Source organism: Aquarana catesbeiana, linkage group LG01 (assembly GCF_042186555.1).
Source record: "Aquarana catesbeiana isolate 2022-GZ linkage group LG01, ASM4218655v1, whole genome shotgun sequence".
Classification (NCBI taxonomy): domain Eukaryota; kingdom Metazoa; phylum Chordata; class Amphibia; order Anura; family Ranidae; genus Aquarana; species Aquarana catesbeiana.
The window spans coordinates 315,570,291-315,587,976 of record NC_133324.1 but is presented as its reverse complement, the minus strand read 5'-3'; the positions used below and the strand labels follow the sequence as shown (position 1 = coordinate 315,587,976).

Genomic DNA, 17,686 nt, shown 5'->3' with positions numbered 1-17,686 from the left:
AGCCCTCCTGTTAACTTCCATTGCATCTCGCTTTATAGGCAAGGGACAGGGCTACCAGCAACATCACCCGATGGCACCGCCCCCTTCTGACATCACCTAATGAATGGGTTGTTTTACAAGGTGATAATTTACAATCACTTTAATTGAACAAGCTGAAGTTAGAAGCTGATTGGTTATACACTGCTTCACCAGATTCTGTGTGCTCCAGTTTTAGTAAATCTCTCCCTATGTGTCAATTGTCACTGAAATTAATTGGAGCAGCTATGCATGGCAACCAATCAGCTTCTAGCTTTCATTTTCAAAGCTTAACCTCCCTGGTGGTATTCCCGAGAGTGGCTCGGGGTGAATTTTCCATACCAAAAAACACAATACACATACAGTACACTTACAGATTACATTACTGTATCACATTATTTCACATCCCTTTTGTCCCTAATGCTTTGTCCAGTGCCCTGCCTGCAGTTTTATAATATATATATATATATATATAATATATAAATACTGTTCCTTCTGCCTGGGAACTGGAGATTGTCCAAAAAGTGTCCCTTTACGTCAAAAGTTGTTTTAGACCAGCTAGAAAACAGCGATAATAAATTAGAATCACTTGCAGAATTTAGCGATAGTGATTTGTGGGGAGAGCCGTCATCAAACACTGAAAGTAATGACAGCGACAATTCTGCAACTGAGCAAATTTCAGTGTTTTTGCTTTGATTACATTATTGAATCATTTTTATTATTATTTGTTATAATTATTTATAGTATTTATTATATTATAATTTATGATTTTGTGTTTCAAACTTTATCATACCCGGGATGTCTACTAGACTCTTGTTTGGACAGATTTAAGTGCGTTATTCCTATTATTCCTTATGTTATTATTCCTTAGGCCTCATGTACACCGCTGCTGGTAAATGGATATTCAGAGGCAGTTGGATGCTTTTTTCCAGCTGCCCCTCAACTCATCCAATGTTATCTTATCTGTAGATGTACACAGGTTTGTTTAATGTCGTTTTTAGGCAATTGTGTTTAGAGGCTTTTCTTTGAAGGCAAAAAAAATGAGATCAGACACCAAAGTTTCCGATGTTTCAGACGCCAAACGCGGGTAAGTGCGGTAACTCGCATTTAGCCGTGTTTCGTTTACAGGCGTTTTTCATTTTTGGCTATTTTTGAAAAAAAACATTTTTTTCAAATGCTTCAAAACGCAATCGCGGTATGTAAACGCAGCAAAACGGACGTTTTAAATGTGGGTTACTATCTGTCAAGTTAAATTGTTCAGGAGAGGTTGTAAAAACGTCCCGTGTGCATTAATCCTAATGCCGCGTACAGACAATCGGAAATTCCAACAACAAATGTTCGATGTGAGCTTGTTGTTGGAAATTCCGACCGTGTGTATGCTCCATCGAACATTTGCTGTCAGAATTTCCGACAACAACTGTTTGAGAGCAGGTTCTCAAATTTTCTGACAAAAAGGCTCGTTGTCGGAAATTCCAATCGTGTGTACACAATTCCGACGCAAAAAATTCCACGCATGCTCGGAATCAAGCAGAAGAGCCGCACTGGCTATTGAACTTCATTTTTCTCGGCTCGTCATACGTGTTGTACGTCACTACGTTCTTTACGTTCTGAGTTTGCGACAACATTTGTGTGACAGTGTGTATGCAAGACAAGTTTGAGCCAACATCCGTAGGAAAAAAATCCACGGTTTTGTTGTCGGAATGTCCGATCGTCTGTGCGTGGCATAAGAATTCCAGGCCTACCATCTAAAACGCCAAATTTCAATGCAAAACAATGTACCGCTTTGAGCATCAAAAATCAGACATAATCATACCGCCAGGGAGGTTAAAGTGATTGAAAAGGATTGATTTGTTTTTTTTTTTAAATAACAAACATGTTATACTTACCTCCACTGTGCAGCTCATTTTGCACAGAGTGGCCCGAAAATCCTGTTCTGGGGTCCCTCGGCAGCTCCTCCCCACATCAGATAGCCCCCTAGGAGAAGCGCTCTCCCAGTGGGGTTACCATGCAGGCACGCTCCCAAGTCCAGAATTTGCGTCCACCGACACGAATGCCAGACTCGGCCCGCCCCCCCTGCATCATTGGATTTCATTGACAGCAGCGGGAGCCAATGGCCGTGCTGCTATCAATCTATCCAATCAAGAGTAAGCAATTAGTGTAAGTGTGAAACGCGTCAGCTGCTTTTCTGTACCACTACACTGTGGTGCCCTGTGTACTCCATGATCCTATTCTATGAAAAAAGGAGAATATAAGTTATTCCGGTGTGCGGCTGTCCAGATTTGTTCGTTCATACCTGCTTGTACCAGCATTAGCCAGCACCCGGGGCCCTTTTCTTCCTGAGGTTAAGGACGTATGTACCTTGGCTTTGTTTGGATCTACCTGAGCGGTAGAACTTACATTGATCAAGAGTCGGGACCCCGTAAAGAGAGGGACAGCGTGTCCCCGACAAAGAGATGAAGGGGCTCAGGTAAGTAAAATGGGGGGTCATTGCCAGGTGTTTTTTCACCTTAAAGTGGTGTTCCACCCCCCCCAAAAAAAAAATATTAATGTGCTTAAAAGAAATTAAAAAAAAACATTTGGAGAAAATTTTTTTTTTTACTCACCTCTAAATGCCTGTTGTTGGGGGTCCCTCGTAGTCTGCCTCCTTCGGCGCCTGGGCTCTTGACGCCACTTCCCTCGGCGCAGGAAGGGAGATCGCTTCTCCACCCTCCCTCTCGTCAATCATCTGGGACACGTGACAGGTCCCAGATGATTGAGCGGCCAGTGACGGCGCCTGCCACTTAACGCACAGTTAAGATGCCGGCGCCGGTGGAGCGGGGGACAAGCGGGGCTTCGATCCCCCTCATCGCTGGACCCCGGGACAGGTAAGTATCTGATTATTAAAAGTCAGCAGTATTTGTAGCTGCTGACTTTTTTATTTTTTTTTTTTTTTAAGTGGGAACTCCGCTTTAATGCATAGGATGCAATAAGGTGAAAAAACAGGAAGGTTTACAACCCCTTTAAGTGCCCAAGCTAAAACTAGACGCTGATTGGTCACCACAAACAGATGCTCCAATTTTGATAACTTCCCCCCCTCCTAGTGTGTGAAAATCCGAGCAAACGAGTTCCTCTGCGTGCAGTGTTAGAGCCAGATCATCGCTTTGAACCGCTGACAGCAAGCACTAAACGATCCAGCTGCTTCCTCTGCATCCTCCGAGTCCACAAGTTGCTATTTAAAAATTTCCGCGAAATAAACGCGTGGCTGCTCCTTCCTCCCAGGGGCTCCACTGGGACGCCGAGCGTATCACCCTGGTAACCGCCTTTCCCCGCCTCCCATTGGCCCGCCTGCCCGACCCAGCCCTCCGCCATTGGCGGCTGCAGCGGGAGAGGCGTGCCGGGGGCGTGCCGACCACCGAGGAGACAGAAGCATCGTTTCAGTTGCCTGTCAGTTCCCGACGTGCAGAGCAGCTGAGAAGAGGCATCGTCCCCGCGCCGCTGCACGGGCGCAGACTCGTCCGGCTCCATCCATCAATCCGTGCACGATCGGGGCATTTCTCTGCACTCCCCTCCTGTGTTATCGAAGGGGGGGGCGATCCTGGGAATCGGCCGTCAGCACAGAAAAAAAAAAAAAAGCTGAATGTCGGGGAGAATCAAGCTGCTAGCAGGCATCCAAGGGGATCTAAGACACAGGAGAGGATTAAGTGGATGTTGCAGGGTGCAGATCGTTCTCATGCAGTGCTGAAGCCCGATCACCGGGGGTCACAACACACGTTCTGCACTCCTGTCATCCTCTCATATTTATTATCTGCAGCAAAGGAGAGGAGAAAAAAAAAAAGAATCACCCTTGGATTGCTGAAATTCTTTATTATTTTTTGGAAATCCTATAGGCGATCTTTATTTCTGATTGGTGCGGAGTTTACAAGAATGATAACAAAGACATTTCCCTTTCTTGCCTGCTAATATTTAAATTCATTTTTCTATTGTTTTTTTTGTTTTTTTTTCCCTGCTGATTTTCTGCTGTCATCGTGATATGAAAACGCTGCCCCGGAGGCTCGAAAATAAATTGAATTTTCACTGGTAAGGGGAAAAAAAAATAAATAAAGATTAATAAGACACGGGGGCTTTTCTTTGCAGCGCTCCTGTATTTTCCTAACAGTCATTTGTACTGCTCATTTAAGAGTTCCTCAGATCTGCCTGGAGAATACATTAAGCTTTAGATCTCTTCGATTTTTTATTTATGGTTTTCATTTTTTTTTTTTTTTTGCTTTTGGTCTTGCTTGGATTAAATGCCACCAACTTTCAAGTCGATGCAAAAAAACAAACAAAAAACACCCAAACATACCCAAGAGCTGACACTTTAACCCCCCTGAATGGTTTTTGAAGACCACATTGAACCGAACTCCCTTCTTTATGTTGATTGTTTTTCCATCTCAAGGCTTTTTTTTTTTTTTTTTTTGTTCTTGGTGATTGGCTTTTGCTGGAAGATTAAGGGATTTCCAGGAGTATTTTTTTTTTGAAGACCTTATGGCTTGGATTGAGTTTTAGAGTCCTGCCCTAGACTTCTATTTTTCCTTTTTTTTTCTCTGGATCAAAGGCACTAAAAAAAAAAAAAGAGCAGAGCAAGAGCCTGAAGATTTATGGTAAATATAGTCAGGGGCTGGGTTTGGATGCTCTTTAAAATGCAGAATATTCCAAAAGTATATTTTCGGGGCATAATACGGCAGATGGTGGATTTTCCTCCCAGCCATCTCGTTTTTTCTGAATGCTGGTTTAAACTAGTTGCTTTATCTTAATCGTTACCCATCTGTGTATAATTAATGGAAATGTACATTTCCCTTTTTTTTTTTTTTTTCTTTTGCTTTTCTGAACTTTTCAAATGCAAATGCTACAGATTAAAGGTGTCTTAAAGTGTGTAGATTGCTGTGAAATCAGGTTTGCTGATTTGCGATGGCGGGAGTACTTGCGTGTGCCACAGTGAGCTTTATATGCACGTTTATCATCATTACTAGGAAAAATGGAAAGGACCAGTTAACAGTATTCTTATAAGTAGGGCGAGGGTATGGTCATTTTCTGTTGCTGGAGGGCCTGTCATGGCTTGGGTCACACTGCTGTGATGGGATTTTGATGCAATTTTTATGTAGTGCAACTTTCATGCAACTTTGCATATTCTGTAGGGGCCAAAATTGCACTAAAGTAGCACAGGAACCTTTTGCAAAATCACATTGATGAGGATAGATACTGTTGAATATAATGTGGTTTCCCTTGTCAAGTCGCATCAGAAGTTGGACTAATGGGAATCGGCTCTTAAGTGGAGCAAAACCCAATGGCACAAATCTCACAACTGGCATTCGACCGCAGTCATAGGCAATTGATTGCATAGTATATGACATTTACAGATGACTTTAAATTGATGTGAAAAAAAAATCACAATTGCATTGCAAAATCACATTGATGAGAACAGGTACCATTGAATATAATGTGGTTTCCCTTGCCAAGTCGCATCAGAAGTTGGACTAGTGGGAATCGGCTCTTAAGTGGAGCTAAACCCAATCGCACAAATCTCACAACCGACCAAATTCTGGCATTCGGCCGCACTCATAAGAAATAGATTGTATAGTATATGACATTTACCGATGACTTTAAAGTGATGTGAAAGTTGCGTAAAATGACTTGAAATTGAAACAATGCAATGCAATTGTGATTTCCCTACATTGAAATGTAAAGATCTGATAGCTGTAGAGAGCTCTGCTTTCTTTATCATCAATATGTTAAAAGTGCTTAGCTCTTTAAAATATTGATGTCACTGCAAAAGTTCCATTAAAATAATACCCTCCGTGAAGGTCCTTGTTCAAGCTCTTCCTATTTTGGGCGACAACGCTCTTGCCTTGTCTCCCAAGTGCACTCAGGCGTTGTCACCTTGTCACATGCACCCCCCCCCCCCCCCCAGTGGAGGTGATAAGCAGCCATGCCATGGCACTCATTGTGCTTGCTTGTTTCTCTACTCCTGATAAGAAGCAATGACACGTCAGCAACATTATAGTGAGTACATGTTGTAAGGAAGTGGGTGCAAAGACGTTGCAGGAGATCAGCAGCATTGTGATGCAAAAAAAAAAAACAAAGGGTAAAGACAGTATTTTAATAGGGGAAAATGCATTGTCAATTGTTTATGATAGCAGAAAGAGGTTGTAGGAGGTTAGCATTGCAGTGATAGAAAAAGTAGGGGCCCAGTATTTAAGAAAAGGAAAAACTACATGTTTGATTGTTTATGATAGCAGAAAGTGGCTGCAAAGAGGTTGCTGTAGATCAGAAGTGCTTTGTTGCAGAAAGGAAGTAAACTGGGGAACACAGTATTTTGGATAAGGAAAATGCGTGTTGTTTGTTTATGATAACAAAAAAAGAAGCTGCAGGAGATCAGCAGTGATAGGAAACAAAAAAAAGGATTAAAAAAAAAAGTATTTTAGAAAAGAGAAAAAACATGTTGATTGTTTATTATAGCAGAAAGTTGTTGCAAAGAAATTGCAGGAGATCAGCAGGACTATGATGCAAAAAAGGAGGAACTCAGTATTTTGGAAAAGGAAAAACATGTTGATTGTTTATGGTACATATTATTATATCTAATTGTAATAGTATCTTATTTTCTATTTCTCTTTTTTTTATATGAGCATGTATGCCATGTGTCGTCATTATCTATCTAAATATCTGGATTACGTAAGGTCCATATGATGTTTAACAATATGATAAAAACTGTGAAATCCATAGGGGGAATTTTATGAAATTTCATGTTAAAGGCTGAGCTGTTGCTCATATCAGTCTAATAAAAGCAGACATCCGGTTGCTATAGGTAACCGTGGCATCTTTCATAAATGATATCCTCTGGCTGTGCTTTCTTTCTGTAATCTCTTCTTCAATGCTGACTTCCTTCTTCTTGGAATGAGCCACATTCTAAAGCAGTGATGGGGGTAGAAGGTCATCAGGCCTTTGTCTCCCACGATTTATTGCCAAGCTTTGTGTGTAATCTTTGTAAAACTCTTATGTTCCAGAAAGTAAATGTAAATATTTGCAGGGATATGTAGTGGTGCTTCTATATCACTGTATGCCTAGCCTTCGGTCCAGCTCTCAGGCTAACGTTCCCCAGACAGTTTAATGTCACATCACTATAGAGTGTCTACAGTGGAAGTTGATATATGTGAACTTTGTTGCTAGCCCACAGGGTTTATCTAAGTAAGTTTAGTGCATAAAGCCAGCTGTGTTTAGGGAAGGGTGGATTTAGTCTGGTTTGAAAACACTATGTCTATTCGCATTGTCCTTCTGGTCTACTGTTGTACATTTGGCAACAGATCCTGAATTTTGAGGTCTTCAGAATTGTAAATAAATGCTTTATGTTTGTACTTTATACTGTAGAACACCCTTTCTCAACCAGGGTTCCATGGAACCCAAGGGTACCTTGAGAGGAGCAGTGGTGAATAGACATCTCGTCTTTACTGACCCCAGCAATACAAGGAGGACATTAACCTCCAACATAAGGAGTAATTTCTATACTACTAGTGGTAGGGAAAACTATAATTTTTACTGTTCAACATGCCATTATTCTTTTAATTTTAAGATTATAAATGAAAAAAAAAAGTTTTTATACAGCTGGGGGTGTCAAAAAAATCTACCCGGTGTATCCAATACTCTTGATCAGGGTTTCTCAACCAGGGTTTCATCAGAGGTTGCTAGGGGTTCCTTGAGCAATTTCTACCTCTCAGATAAGTTTCCATTGACATCATTGATCTTTTTAGCTATCTTGGGGAATAATTCTTCCCAAGGACCAAAAGTGTAAGGAGCGTTCTTCCATTTCCTTTCTCCTTGATGTTTCACAGCAGGTCGGAACCAAGAATGGAAATAATGTACGAAAATTCTCATATGACAAAGGCTTTTTTCTGCTGTTTATTATTTCTGATCACGCAGTCTTTCATATCTGATTTTTCTTGTTCTGTTCACGTACGAGAAAAATTTTGGCGTTGGTCACTTTGGAAATTTTTCGTTTGGAAAGTCTAAATTGGATATCTAAAGTTGTGTACACACTATACGAAAATTGAACGATCGCGCCTCGAAAGGAATTTTTGTTTCAATTTTCTCATAGTGTGTACCCAGCTTTATGTATGATGATTTGTAGATCTAGTCATTTTTAGCAGGGGTTCCCTGAGAGCGGAAAGTTATTTCAAGGGTTCCTCTGTATTGAAAAGGTTGGGAAATGCTGCTCTAGATACACCATATTCTTTATGCTCTTATTTAAAAATTTGTACAGCTTACGGATCGTGCATACGTACCGTGACCTATGGATATGATCATTTTTAGCAAGGTTTCCGTGAAACCTGGAGATTATTTCAAGGGTTCTTCCGTGACAAAAGGGTTGAGAGAGGCTGCTTTAGAACATCAGGTGATGGCAGAGGAGATATGTACATTTGAGCAGAAATTGATACTTGATATTTCTGTGTCTGGTCATGGAATCAAGGGCATAATAGAAAGCGTTTGAGTGTTGGATAAAAACATGGCCCTTATGCAGGGTTTAGAGAGTTTATTTTGTGCTGTTTCTTAGTTTTGCATTTCAGTGCTGATGGCAGCCAGTTAATCCCAGAATTTAACCCTTTCCTTATTATTTAAAAATGATTTTTAGCTACTTGGTTTTCCATAACTATATATTATATAGGAATGTACTTTGTATTACTGGTGATAGACCCCACAAAAGATATTAAAAGAAAATGTTAAATGGTTGTGTATGTCCACTTATTGGCTTCACAAGTATTTTTTTTTTTTTTAAGTTTTGTTTTTTAATCCTTTTACAGTGTAAAAGGTAACAGTATTTATAACAGTATTTAAAGTAGAACTAAAGCCTCATGTAATCCCAGGGCTGGGCAAATTCCAGGAACCAGGTAGCCAATGCTCCCTAAAAATTACAGCTGGCATGTAGCTTTTGAAGTTGTCTCTCGTTGTTGTTAATGGAGCTGGCTCCCAAAAAAAAGAACTCCTGCTGGACTGTACAGCCTGGCTTTTGAATTCCATATTAATTTGTCCATCCCTATGTAAACTTAACCTATTTTTAATTCGAGACTTATGAAGGACTTGCTTGTTGGCAGCTCTAGGTTCTCTCCAGCTTCCTGTGGTAGGACACAGTTGAGGTTGATTTACTAAAACTGGAGAGTGCAAAACCTGGTGCAGCTCTGCATAGAAACCAATCAGGTTCTGAGTTTTATTGTCAACGCTTAATTGAACAAGCTGAAGTTAAAAGCTGATTGGCTACCATGCAATGCTGCACCAGATTTTGCACTCTCTAGTTTTAGTAAATCTACCCCAGTTGTAACGTGAAATCGCATGGGTTTTTTCAAAGGGTGATGTTCAAATATAGCTGGCAAATCAGTAGTTTTGCCTAAACACAAGACGTCAAATGCCCTGGGGCAGAGCCAATTTGACTCCCTGCTGCTGCCGTGTCATGGCATTGACAGCGAAAGTCCAGAGCTGCAGGTAAGTCTAAACCAGCCCATGAAATGACAAGTCAAGGGATGTTCTCATATCTGTGGTTGTAGTCTAATGCCCACAGGCTGGCAGTTCCAGGGGGAACATCAGCTAGGATAGAAAACCTGTCCCAATTTACTATTGTTTTCCCATGATAAAAGGGTCTCTGGCAGCATCTTTCTGCCTCCATGCTCCACTTACATGGACTTCTCTCAGTCAACATTTTACATTTATAGAGCACCGTGCAGAGCTCAGAACATTTGGTGCCCTTGGGTTGGTCATATTGTCTCTTGCAACATCTATGGAGAGACACATGTGTCTTGAGCATTAGTGGTTTGCTTTTGCTATCCCTAGACATCTGATGAGCAATTTCTACCTAACCGACCCTCGTCTATTCCATTTATAGCTAGCAGCAGATAACACTAGCCAGTAGATCAGTCGGGATGTAATATCCAGCAGTATGCCCTGTATACAGAAAGTACTGGAGGTGTGCACAAAGTGCATAGATATGCACATTTAGCAATAGATGTGTTTATTTATTCCAAATATTTCTATAGCACTGCCATATTACGCAGAGCATTAAGGAGTGCATAGAACCATCAGTCTAAGTTTTTCAAAGGAGCTCACAATCTAATGTCCCTGCACACTCAGACCCACACATATGGGGCCAGTTTTAAGAAGCCAGTAAACTTACCTGTATGTTTTTAGATTTTGAAAGAGTACTAGATGGATGCTGCGTATGTGACTGCTATCTATAGTTTCTGGGGTTACCAAGACTGAAGATAAATTACATTTTGTATCGTGGATTGGTTCATTATTTCAACACACCTAACTTCCTGTCCAAAAATCCCACTGAAGGACAGTATTGACTATAAGCAACCTAGAGCCTCAAAGGCCATAGTATTTATTTTATATACTAATGTTTATGTAAAAAATGCTACTGGCATCATTCATCTTCATAAACCATAACCTGAATTAAACCATGCCAGCATTTACTACAATATGCATGCCTGTGTGTGCTCTGCTGCAGTGGCCTGAGATCTGAGCTTCCTGTGTCCACTCAGCCCCTTGCAGTTCTCTATCCTTGTAACCCTCCTGTGCGCACATTATTGTGGCACCTGGCTTCATTAATCTGTGCACTGCACTGTGCGGCTGCAAGTGTGCAGATTTTTTTTTTTTAAATGCTAGCGTGTATGAGGTTTTTTTTTTTTTTTTTTTTTTTTTTTTTAAGAAAATAACGATACATTCTTTTCTACCAAAATCCCTACCTGCTGGCGGTTTTTTATTTTTTTTTTATTTAATTTTTTTTTACTTTTAGGGTTTACTTGCTCCCTAAAGTTATTGGTTCTTTTAATAATTTGCTTTATTTTGTGTGTCTCAGGATACATGCAATTAATCTTAGCTTTTACATTGTAATGTTATTTATCAGAGTGTTTTCATTTCCTTGCTCTGTCTCCCATAACAGTATGTTTTTGTGATTGATATCGCCCCTTATTGACATAGTTTCCCGGCTTAGTTCTGCGGGATGTGCATGTTATTCACATTTATCTTTACAAACAACACAAGTGCTGCGTACTTTATGTGACTTTGACCTTGCTTACAGAAGTGTTTTCAGATAGTTGCTGCATATCAAAGTTAAAAGATCTCCTATTGGGAGTCGCAGAGAATGCATAGGTCAAATGCAGTTTGTAGATACAAGTCCTCTGGCTTGCTGATTTTTATTTTTTTTATTGTTGAATTCTATGAGTTTAACCATACCAAGTCTCTTGTTAAACTTTAAATTGTCAGTGTCTGTTGTTTAAAAAAATAGTGTAACATTTGTGTTTTTTGGAATTGTGCATTGAAATTAGAAAATTGGGTGTTTTCGACAGCTAATTTTGGTCTTTTGTGCGTGGATCACAAATTATTTAATAGAGTGTTCTGTTTTGAATTTGTTCCCCTGTTACACCGTGGTCTGACGTGAAGATTTTATTTGGAAGATGAGTTGGCCTCTACAAATAGAGCACAGGGACTACAAATTTACACATACGAATGTGATGTAACGTTACTTAATTTATTTCAACAGACAAATATATTAAAGTAGACGTAAGCCCAATCATAACAATTTCATATCATCTTTAAAGCGGAACTACACTGCATCTGAGCACCACAAGCCAAAAACGCTATTTAATTCGGCTTTATTATTCAAAGCAAATTCACCAATCCATCCATGTCTCCATATCTTGCTGATAAATACTTTTGAAAAACTCCTAGCATTTTCTGGCTGTGGCCATCTTGAGTAAGGTCAGATGATCCATGTAGCATTTACTTCCTGGAATCTGCCCTTAGTCCAGATATGTAAATTACCGTAAATGAAATCCCCTCCCTCCCCCTTCCTAAAGACTCCTGGGATGTTTGATATCATTTGCCTAGGCATGGAAAGCAGGAAGTAACTGAAGAAATGTAACAAAAAAAAGGTCAAAACAAGGAAATATGATATACGTTCCTATCTCTTTACTAATACTAGCAGTATAAGGATTACAAATACTCAGTGTTGATTGAGAGAGTGATGTTCCACTTTAACATGTTACTGAAATTTTGAAATCCTTTTTCTATTTGTAGATTCATTTAAATAATACCTGGTGATCCTGCTATAAAGATCTGTTCAGGTACTTCCTGGTATGTGATGACAATGCTCTGCCCCTACCTCCAGTGTCCTCACCTTGTCACTTGCGCATCCAGTGGAGACTCTAGTGGCCCTGATGATTGTTAATACACAGGCATTTTCTGCTGTTGCTACCACCAGGAAGCCATCCTGAGCAATGACATGCAGCTCTCCGCTGCAGTGTATGCCTGTAGACAAGAAGTATCTACAAAAAAAGGCTTAAAGGGGTTGTAAACCCTCATGGTTCTCACCTTAATGCATTCTATGCATTAAGGTGGAAAACCTACTGTGGTGCTGCAGCCCCCCCGAACCCCCGTTTTACTTACCTGACCCCGATCTTTCTCTGGCCGCTTTACTGGTGTCTCATGTCCTGATTAGATAGATTGATAGCAGCGCAACCATTGGCTCCTGCTGCTGTCAATCAAATCCAATTACGCGGCGCCGGGGGGTGGGGCCAAATCCTGCATTCTGTGTGAATGGACACAGATGTGGGACTCGGGAGCGCACCGGCACGGGTGTCCACCAAGGGGAGCACTTCTCTGACGTGGACACTCGATGCAGGGAGGAGCCACCAGCACCACTAAAGGAACCCCAGAAGGGGAGGACCGGGGCCACTCTGTGCAAAACGAACTGCACAGTGGAGGTAAGTATGACTTGTTTGTTAAAAAAAAACGTGGGTTTACAACCCCTTTAAGCAGCCCTTAGATTTCCATTGAGGATGAAAAAAGGTGAAAACAGTATTTTCTAAAAGAAAAGGGTATTTGTTTGTTTTTGATACACAGTACTTCAGCAAGCTAAATGTTATCCAGTTAAAGTGTAAGTCCGTGCTAAAACTAAAATCCTGCATCTACAGACACCCACGATCTAACACTATCCCATCTAGCCCTGTAAAGAAAAAATCTGTATACATACCTTTTCTGAAGCCGATCTGACCCGATCCCACGCTGAGCTGTCAGCCGTGGCTTCACTGTGGAGGCGGGTGCAGAGGACACATCCGACAACGGAAGCCCCAAAATAAGTCTATGGGTGACGTCACTTCCCATTCATTTAACAACCGTTGTTGTCTGTGTCCTCTGCAGAGCTTCCGCCACTGGAGATCAGGTTGGATCTGCTTCAGAAAAGGTTTGTCCTGTATACTCATTTCTTCTTTACAGGGCTAGATAGGTTAGACCCCTTTCACACTGAGACAGTTTTCAGGCTTTGTAGCGCTAGAAATAGCACCTGTAAAGCACCTGAAAACTGCCTCCCATTCATTACAATGGGTGTTTTCACACTCAGGCGGTGCGCTTGCTGGAACGTTCTTAAAATTCCTGAAAGCAGAATCTTTGGGGTGGGTTTGGAGCACTGGATACAGTGCTCCCAAAACGCCCATGAACGGGCAACACTTCCGAATCGCCTGAAAAGTGCTTCAGAAGCACCGCAACACAGGAGTTTTTAATTCCTTCTTTGGGGTTAAAAGCACCCCACTAACGGCCAAAAAGCGCCGCTAAAACGAGCAACTCTTTAGCGCTAACGCAGCCACGGTCCCAGATTAAAAGGGGTTTTAGTGTTAGATTGTGGGTGTGTATAAATGCAGGGATTTTAGTTTTAGCATGGACTTCCACTTTAGGGCTTACATCTGAATTAACTATGATATGTAGGTAGACTAAAAAGTTTAAGCGTATCTTAACCCACAAGCAATGTTATATATTGTATCTTATCAATAAAGGTTGTGACTAGAACTGCACGATTCTGGCTAAAATGAGAATCACGATTTTTTTGCTTAGAAGATAGATCACGATTCTCGCGGCGTAACATCATCTTTCACATTAAAACAATAAAAAATTGGGCTAACTTTACTGTTTCATTTTTTTTTTTTTTTTTTTATTCATTGAAGTGTATTTTTTCCCAAAAAATTGCGTTTGAAAGACCGCCGGGCAAATACAGTGTGACATAAAATATTACAGCAATTGACATTTTATTCCCTAGGGTCTCTGCTAAAATGTATATAATGTTTGGGGGTTCCAAGTAATTTTCTAGCAAAAAATATTGATTTTAACTTAAGAAACAAGTGTCAGAAAAAGATTTAGACTTTAAGTGGTTAAACCTCCTGCATTTACACGTTGTTAAAAACTTAGCAGACTGCCTGGATTTTTTCTTAACACACAGAAGTTTATCCCTTTGATCTAAGAAGGAAGAGTTAGTTACAATGTTTCATGTTAAAAACTTAGAAGACTGCATGGATTTCTTTTGACAGCTGAGTGAGCAGATAAGTCTCTCCACTTGTTATATGAAAGAATCGGCAAACTCTGCAATAGAGATCATCAGGGGGGTTGAATCGAGATCACGATTTTTTTAACGATTAATTGTGCAGCTCTACTTGTGACTGCATTAGATTCTCATTTTAGGCATTTTTTCCTTTCCTTTTTTCCTTTTAATTTTACCTGGTGATCTGACCAATAAGTAATAAGTCTCTTTTTTTTTTTTTTCAACTAAAAAAACCAAGTGGCAGTTGGATGTTTTAAACTAATTTATGTAAAACCTTTAAAACTGTAACTGTAAAAAGTGTTCGCTGGAGTTAGGCTTTAAAACTAAACTAAACTAAAAACTAAAACCCATCAATTTCAAAAAAACAGCATGCCAGAAATGACAACGGTCACATTGGTTGTGCTTTCAACCAAACTGTCAAACCATGAAATGGCTGGAGTCATAACTGATCACATGTGCAGCACCATGGCAGTTGCAGATCAAGCAGAGGCTAAGATGGCAGCCTCCTTGGCTGAAAAGGATAGAAGAGTTTAGCTCCACTTTAATTTCTTAGTCAAGTATAAATTTGCTAGGCCATCTAACACAACCCTCTCTGCATGTTGACAGTACTGCTGTCCAAGGGTGGCTCTGTTGCTTCTCCATAGAATGGAGATACCCTAAATCTTCGTGTACACATAGCCTACTTTGACCACGGGCTGCGGGAAAATGCAAAACGCGGTTTGTGTTTTTTCGGCGGCTGGTGGCCAAAACGTTCCTATCTGGAATGTGATTCCTCCGTGTTTAGGAGATGGGGGTTGAGGGAGGTTGAGGACATGGACACATAGGCTTTTATGAAGTTGAGTTTAGGAGCGTTGGCAAAAAAATACTAAAAGCTCCTAGACTCAAGTTTTGTTGCTGTAGTGTACATGAAGCCTAAGATAGGAAGTGTGTTACTGGCCCAATCACCAGGTGAAAATAAAGGAAAAAGAAAACTAATGGAAAAAAAAAAAACCAATTAATGCAGCCACCACAATTAAGGACTAGTAAGCTGCAATATATTAAATGCTTGTTTTGGGGTTTAGAAAAAGCTTAAATAGAAGATAATCGATGGGCACGACAGCTAGAACTTCATAAAAGGTCCTTGTTAGTGTACCAATTATTTAGTGTTCTGGAAGGTTTCTGTTAAGAGTGTGTATTATGCATCATATGTTATATATGTTAGTTCTCGTGTTCTAATTTAGGCCTATCCAGCTATAAATGGGTTAAGCCATCTTCAAATAGCTGCTTCTGAAAAGAATTTTGAGTGACTTGTCCTATCATTGTGAACCTGGTGATAAATTCCTGGCTTTACTTTTACAACAGGAAACCTGGTAATTTTGTTTTATTGCTGTTTGGCTGCTAATAGCAATTGCTTCCCCTGGAAGAGAAAAGAAGAGATGGGATGGAAGCATATTTCAAAGGAGGAGAAGTACCATACCAAGAGGTCATCCTCTGAATGAGAAGGAGGTAGGAGGCTCAGGGGAGATCTCAAAAAAGACTACTGTACAAAAAGATTAGTTGAGTAATTGCACAGCTTCCCAACAGAAGCCATGGAATGAAACACAATAAGCGACTGTCAGGTGTGACGTACCATGCTACTGTGCTCATTGATTCTAGGGAAGTGGTTAAGGGCAGCTTCTGACTATTGTTATATGGCGTGCCACAAAATATACAAAGTTGTTTTTCTTGCATTTGCATTCAAAACAATTTTTCATCTGCGATTTTCCTGACCTACCGGTAAATTCAGTTTCACTGGATCGAGATGAATATTTTTGACAATTAACATCTTTTACGCTTTAAATAAAGGGTGCTTTTTCCGTGTCGTTATGGCATGAAAGAGCTATTTTAATATTTTTATATATTCAACTCCAGAAAATGTTGAGGAATTTCTGGCATGTTGACATTCTTAGATTTAAGCTACTGTCAATGAATTTTCTGTTATTGTGAGTAGACCAGGGATTTAGTGTTAAGGTTTATGCCCAGCATATTTTTTTTGGTCAGTTTTGGATAGTGGGGGATGATTAGAACCCCTGTTGGGTTTTACTGCCATGCGGGACATTTCACGGTCATAGGAGATCAGTTGCTCAACTGCACAATTGCTTATGCAGTATCTCTGATTACAGGAAATGCGCCACAAGAAAAGTTATCAATCACAAGAAATTTTAGTTACCCCACTCAAAAATCGTCTGTTTAGTCCTAGCCTTACATAGATTTTTACTCACCTACTGACAACAGTTTCAGCAGATAGGACTTGAGAAGAAACCAGCATTTGAGATGCAGCAGTAAAAAGATGACAGAGGTTCCTATCTTCTGTTCTGCTGCTGCTAGAGATTTTCCCTAACTTCCTGTCTGATGACATTATTTACCAGAAAGAAAACCTTTGATATATCAGTTGTTGCTGTCACCTGGAGAGAGGCTACAGATACCTCACTTTTTTTTTTCATACTTGTACATCATAAGTATGATGACAAGTTTATCTCTAGGCAAAAAGGCAGAAACTTTTTTTTTTCTTCTTTTTTAGTTTTGGATAGTTTTAGACGATTGTCACCAATAACTTGGTAAGATTTTCACCCACTTCCTGTTGCAACTCAGAACAAAGCGAAAATTTCCCCAATAGTACACAGACAGCAAAAATGACCCTATACTACTCTACTAAAAACAAAAAAAACAACAAAAAAAAAGTTTGGGCTATACATACACTCTAAAGAGTAAGAGCCAATTGATTTTCACAGATGAGGGTTAAAAAGTAGGGAAGGGTTAAAATACTTTGTTAACACAACAGGGAATGAGAGAAAACTAAGTGTCCCCATTCTGAAGCCAGCCATGGATGGAGCCATTTTCTTTCTTGCAACCACAGATTGCAGGAAAGAAAATCGCTTGATTCCCCCATCAATACAGTCAGTGTTGATGGGGGGCATCCCTCCCGTGGAGCCATTGTGTTCTCTCGGCAGGGGAAGCCGTCCTCACCGGGCCAGCCACTAGCAATAATCGCATGTAAAATCCGACAGGCTGGTTATACCCAAGTTGTTCAATCGATCAACTTGGGTACATTCAGCCTGCCCATACATTGTTTGAATTCGAACAGTCTATGGCTAGCTTAAGATTTTCTCCTGTTCCAGAGGCAACTGTAAAACGTTTAGTCTTGGTAACAGTGATCTCTAGGGGAATGGAGAAAATGAATCCCCCCAACAGGTACATAGACAGCATAACATTTGATTATAATACCGAAAGACCGTCCTGACATCCCTTTAGAAATGAACTATTCTGCATTTTTCAATAGGTACACAT

At 40.3% G+C, this 17,686-nt stretch overlaps 1 protein-coding gene across 2 annotated transcripts in view; it reads left to right on the top strand.

Annotated features, from left to right (window-relative positions):
- Nucleotides 1–3,227: 3,227 nt before the first annotated feature.
- Nucleotides 3,228–17,686, top strand: part of FAM222A (family with sequence similarity 222 member A) — a 106,400-nt gene continuing 91,941 nt past the window's right edge. Inside the window, exon 1 of one of the 2 annotated variants that reach the window (XM_073629714.1) lies at nt 3,228–4,071. The gene's annotated coding sequence lies outside the window, so the exon portion shown is untranslated. Of the gene's footprint in view, nt 4,635–17,686 lie in introns of both variants that reach the window. The other variant, XM_073629706.1, reaches the window with a different exon arrangement.